Below are 6,692 nucleotides of genomic sequence, written 5' to 3'. Positions count from 1 at the left end.
CAATCCTTCCTAGAATTCTGCCTAAACACAGGTAAACTAGTACCATCCACAGCATCCTGCGGTAAAGAGTTTTCCACATAATGTGTAAATAATCAGTTTGTTTCTGAACATGACAGCAGCTAATTTCATTTGATGCTGATAGTATTTCTAGTGGGAGACAATAAACCTAAACTCTTTATTAATTTTTCCATGGAACTTATGAGGACCTTTCCCATGTCTCTTGATGTCTGTTTTCCAGAATAAAGAGGCAGAGTCAATTCAGTAATTCTAGGGATGTGGGATTAGAATAGTGCACATTTCAAAAGATACAGGAGCACTATGAATCTGTTCTGTACTGACCTTGTCACAGAAATATCAGTTGTAAACCAAATACACTTAATTGTCAAAATACATTCAGCTTATCCTATAAAACTACACTCACTTACAAAACATGATTTTAGAGACATGATGTTTAAATGAAATTATTGAAACTAATCCAAGTCTGATGCTCTTCTCTCCCTCTGTAGTCCCTGCTTCAATTTGTTTTAGCTTCTTTGAAAATGTAGAACAAGCTAAATTCTCTAGTGATTTAGAACACGATCATTTTTTGTCTCTAATGATTTTTGTGCGTAAGTTTTTGAACACAAAATACAAGGTTAAGTCAGTATATTAGGTGCGTGATCACTCTATTCACTGGAACCCAAGTAAAAGTTTTTGAGTTAAGAGGCTGCTTTTACAAATGTGACAGATTATGTTCCAATTCAAATATATGCCTTGAAACATAAAATAATCTTTAAGATCTTGAAGATCTTTCTTCCTTTCTCAAAATACTAAATTTGCTTACAATTTTCTTTTTCACACTAGGGTATCTGGAAAACAATCCTTTGTTGTTTCATATATGATGGTTTCAGAAACTGCAGGAAACCAGTGTTCTTACAGTATCTTTTATTTCAGTCTCAGCTACACATTAAATGGAAATGTTATGTAAAAGCTAAGTAAAGGAAATGTAATGAATTAAGTATATTGCTTATAATGAAGTTTATTACGCAGAAAGTATATTAAAATGTACATAAATATAACTTCCCACCTTTTGCAGATGGAGGAAGTAAAGTACAGATTTCTTCCTGACTCCTGTGCCACTCTCCACTTTCCACTATTTTCACTATCCACTAGTAAATATTAGGCAACTAGATTATTGCTTTGTTTTTCCCTATTCTTGCTTTTTACAAAAGAAGATAAATGAATTGGAAAATTAAATTGTTTTCAAGAATGTGAGTGGCACTGGCAGGTAGTATTTATAGAAATGAAGAAGTACAAGAAACAAGACAGGAAAGGAGCCACTGTAACTGATGTTTGTGATTGTCCTCAAGCTTTAGAGCTCTGTTTGTCATTATTGGCATCATAGAAAAAAGACAAGATTCTTTGCTAATTACCTGTTCATACTGGTTCCTTCTAGTAAATGTACAAGTATAATATCAGAATATTTTTGCTATCTGTAGCCCATGAGCACCTACTGCCAAGATATACATTGGGATCCTGTCCCCTTATGTGCTACTGTTGACAGAATCGTTCCTCACTCCCCTTGTTTTTATCACTTGCAGCGGTAAAATAGAGTTTTACAGAAGGATTAATGACTAGTATAATGAAAAAGTCATAGGATGTCTTGGTTATAATGATAAAAAAGCAGAATTATGATGGAATCAATTTATGCAGTACAATAAAAATACCATTTTTAGTTACTGGGAAGAAGGAATTGCTTACATCTGTATAATAAACAGATGTAATAAAACAGACTTGTGAATTCACATCAGCAAGATGTCAATACTACATGTAAAATTATGATAGTTTGAGGCTCATCTGGCCAGTATTCTACATATTATGCCCTCAATATATGTAGTAGTTGTAGTAGTTTTCGTATGTAGTAGTTGTACCTGTAGCTGCAAAGTACATGTAATCTTGGAAGAATCTTTGATAGACAAAAAATGGAAGAGGCCTGTCCTAAAGATTTTCTCTGAGATGCCCATGTTTATTGGCCCAAAATAAAAATGATATTTCAGACCCCTCAAAACAAACAAACAAACAAACCTCTTCAGCTGGTGTTTCTTTGAACTTCAGCTTGATTCCAAACCCATACATTCATGAGAGGGAGAGATCTTCACTATCCAAATCTGGCAACAGATTGGACCACTATCTCTTCCACAAGTCATGGGAAAAGTACACAGTAGGAAGAAGCTGCAAAAGCTCCTTCTAGAAAGTTTTCTTTCCCTCTTTGGCCTAGTAAATTGATGTAAAATCATAATATTTTGTTCAAAGAACAGCTCACACTTAAACATGAGTTTCTTACCCTGGCACATGGAATACCAGCAACATGGTTGGTGCAGCAGCCTGGTCCTTTTGAGAAATGTCGTTTGGGCTGTGCATTTGTCCCAGGATCCTCTCACTGTAGTTGCCAGTAGAGAATGCTTAGTGGAAAGGACCACAAATATATTTATAATGAGTTAATTTTCCCCGGTATGCATACATAGCCTCCAGCAGTAGTTCCGGCAAAATTATTTCAGAGCAGAAAAAAAAATACAGGCATAGAAAGCTAAAACTGCTTCTTTAACTAAAGCAATGTTGGGAGAGGCATATGAATGCTTGCTAAAATGCACAAGTTCTTAAAAAGGAGTTGACTGTGAAACACTGTTGTTGTCCTTCCTGTTGGTGAGGCCAAAAGCAAGAAATGTAGAGTACATGGATTGCATATCCTGGGGATTACCAGTGTTGTAAGAAAGACAGCGCATCTTTAGCTGTACTGACACCAGAAGTGTTCAGGAAAAGATTGCTGGAGATACAAAAACATGAGTAATATATTGCAATATAGGCATCCTTTCAATCCTTGCAAGGATTACTCTATTGGAAATTAAAGCTGAAGGAATATTCGCACATGCTATATGACTTTGCTGTTCTACCAAAAATTCTGAAGTGGTTCAAATTTTTGTAAAGAGGGTTACCAGACAAAAAAAAAAAAAAACAAAAAAAAAAACAAAAAAAAAAAAACAAAAACAAAAACAAGACTAAAGCTCCTACTGTAAATAACTCTAGACAGAAAATCTAGCACTGAAAAGTGTTAGCCTGGACTTCAGTAAGGCCTTTGACACAGTCTACCAAAAGATCCTGAGAGAGAAGCTGTTGAAGTATGAGCAAGGTCAACGCTGTGTCAGTTTAGCATCTTCATTAGTAATGTAGACGATGGGGTAGAGCACACCCTCAGTAAATTCGCCAGTGACAGAAAAAATTGTGGGAGTGGCAGATTCACCAGAGGGCCATGCAGCCACCCAGAGGGACCTTGACAGGCTGGAGAGGTGGGCTAAGAATCTCATGAAGTCCAACAAGGAGAAGTGCAAAGTCAAGAAGTGCAAGAAGTGCACCTGGGGAGGGACAACCCAGAAACCAGCACACATTGGAGACCACCCAGCTGGAAAGCAGCTTGGCATAAAACCACGTGGGACTCCTGGTGGACACCAAGCTGAACATGAGCCAGCAGTGTGCCCTTGCTGCTAAGAAAGCTGAAGGTATTCTTGGCTGCATTGGCAATGTGGAAGCACCACCAGCAGGTTCTGTCTAAACACCAGGAAACACTTCTTTACTGTGTGGGTGATGAAGCACTGGCACAGGTTGACCAGAGGAGTTTTGGAGTCTCTCTGCTTGGAGATCTTTAAAACCTGATGGCACGTGGTTGTGGGCAGCCTGCTGCGGGTGTCCCTGCTTAAACAGGGATAGGTTAACAGATGACTTCCCACCCTCAGCCATGCTGTGATTCTGTGTCTAGGAGAGGCAGCTGATTTTGTTTATTTATTTATTTATTTATTTATTCTGAGGGTCAGTAAAGTTACTTGAAGGCTTAGACCTTTCATTTAAAAATACTCTCCATCAAATGTGAGTGAATTCTTTTCCAAAATAGCTACAAGAATGCAGCTGATGATGACAAGGTAAATTCAAATATAAATCAGGAAGGAGGAAGGCTGCTTTTCTGTGTAAGCAGAGAGCACAGTGAACACAATGTTCAGCACAGCAGTCTGTTCTTCTCATCCAGAAATGAGAGCTTGCTGAGTTGAAAAGACCTGACAAAATCAGTAGTAAAAGGCTAAAGTATTTGTATTGGGCCATCTCTCCTGGTCCCATGATGTTGTTTACTGATACAGTGTACCTCTCGGGGAAGGAACAGATAAAGCATGTGGTCTACGCACATAATGGGGGCTGTACCACTAAAATGGTTTAGAAATGTGAGAGAACATCTGATGCTCAAGCACTGATGCAGTCCGTGGGCTTTGTGAGCACAGAAAGAGTGAAGTGCATTGCTATCACCTGGGAAGAGTTTTCTAGGGGAACAAGAGAAGGCAATAACTGTATCTTTTGGCTTAGATGTCAATAGTTAAAAATGTGTTGTCAGTGGATTCTGCATTGTGCCCTTTTTCTCTGCTAAAAAAATAAGGGGGGGGGGGGGGGGGGGGGACCTGAAGTCTCCTCTGATGAGAGAATTTGAGAGTGATTCAGTCTTGCCTGTCCTGTGTGTTTTCATGAACACAAGGCATCAGGGGACATGGTTGCCCCAGTGTCTTTTGCAATATCTGGCTTAAGAGTGGCACATATGTGGACAACATTTCTTGAAGAACTACAATTTTGCAGTAAGAAAAGTAGTTCTTTCTGTTTTCTGGAAACCAAACCTTCTTTGAGCCTTGTATTTCACGGGGAAAGGTGCTACAGTCAAATCAGATGATTGTGTAAGGGTGTGGAATACAGAGAGTCAATTCCAAAAAGTGCACAGGGGCTGGATGTTCACTGTTAGTGTGTATGGCAAGTGCAGACAGTAGTTGTAGACAGCTTGTTTAATTTCTGCACTGCTACTAGTTGATCTTCTTTACTGGACATAAAGTTCAGTGCAGAAGTAGGGCCAAAATACAATGCCGGAAGCAGCTGTCAATTCTACTGGGCAACAAAATATATTTAATGAAACGGTATGAACAAGTCATTCTTCCAGCTTTGCAGCACGGTTCAGTATGCAGTCAACAGAAATGTACAACTTAATAAACATTGCTTCTCCAAAGCACAGACAAACTCGCTAACCTTTCCCTTTACATACAAAGTGAAAATGTTTGCCTTTAAAGTATGTTCCTTAATGGAGAAGTCTTACATTGCGTAAATATATGGACATGTATCAAGAGAGTAATGGATTTTTTACCAATATTAGGCAAAAACATGAATCAAGATATGTTGACCATGTTTTATTTAACTGAAAAGCCACAGGCAATATGGTTAATAGCTGCAGCAGGTATTAAGCGAATGGAGATTACTGAAGTGAACATTCTTGTATTGCCCTGGAAACAGCTGCATATACCCGTCCTGTCCCAGTAGATTTGTGAGACTCTAAGAAACCAAGTGCTTCCTGGGGAACGTCCTTGGTGCTTTCTTCTCACAGCTTTCTGATGTATGTGGTATATATCCTCTGTCTCTTGGCACAAAGTCCATGTTTGTTGAGAATTATAGTCGTATTACAGGTGGTCTGATTGCAGCCTGATTGCAAAGAGGATAAAAAAAAAAAACAAACATGGAGCAGGAGATCTTTGACTTTTATACCCTCCCTGTGCATGACCATATCAGAGGAATTCTAAATCCAAAATTTGGTGACCAGTTATTACTCTGACATTGTTCAACAATTTGTCTAACACGAAAAGTCTATCCTGGACATTTGAAAACTCCATACCACAATCTCCATTTCTGCTGGTTGTGATGTTTCTTTATATTTCTCTTTCTCTATAAGGGTACAAACTTCTTAGAAATTTCAGCTTGTCTTTGGACAAGTGCAGAGCAATACAGAAAGTACATAACAGCTGGTTCTTGCAGCCTGCCACTGGGGCAGTTACAAGTCTCTTGCTTTTAAGTTCTGACCTGTTCTTTATTGGTATTTTTAATGGTTTGGCAGACAACCTCTAAATCTGTCTATATTGAGTATAACTGTTCAGAGCAATTACAGATATTTATTACCTTTGACAAGGAAATAATTTACTAATCTACATAAAAAAAAATAATCTAAAACTCTATGTCTTATTATGAGTAGAACTCACTGAGAGCAGCCCTGCAGAGAAGGATTTGGGAGTTCTGGTGGACCAAAAGCTCAACTCAAGCCAGCAGTGTGTGCTTGCAGCCCAGAAGGCCGACTACATCCTGGGCTGCATCAACAGAGGGGTGGCCAGCAGGCAGAGGGAGGGGATTGTGCCCCTCTGCCCTTGTGAGGCCTCACCTGGAGTGCTGCATCCAAGTCTTGGGCCTCCAGCATAAGAAGGATATTGACCCGCCAGGGGTCAATAGGACCCGCGACAGGACAATAGGACAGGGGTCGACAGGACCCGCGGGAATGGAGTTAAGCTGAGGCAGGGGAAGTTTAGGCTGGACATCAGGAAGGGGTTCTTTACAGAGAGAGTGGTTGCACACTGGAACAGGCTCCCCAGGGAAGTGGTCACTGCACCGAGCCTGACTGAATTTAAGAAGAGATTGGACTGTGCACTTAGTCACATGGTCTGAACTTGGGTAGACCTGTGCGGTGTCAAGAGTTGGACTTGATGATCCTTAAGGGTCCCTTCCAACTCAGGATATTCTATGATTCTATGATTCTATGACCTGTTAGACTGGGGCCATGAAGATGATCAGAGGGCTGGAGCACCTCTCCTAACAAA

Source organism: Anas acuta, chromosome Z, assembly GCF_963932015.1.
Source record: "Anas acuta chromosome Z, bAnaAcu1.1, whole genome shotgun sequence".
Classification (NCBI taxonomy): domain Eukaryota; kingdom Metazoa; phylum Chordata; class Aves; order Anseriformes; family Anatidae; genus Anas; species Anas acuta.
This window is presented reverse-complemented; position numbering follows the sequence as displayed.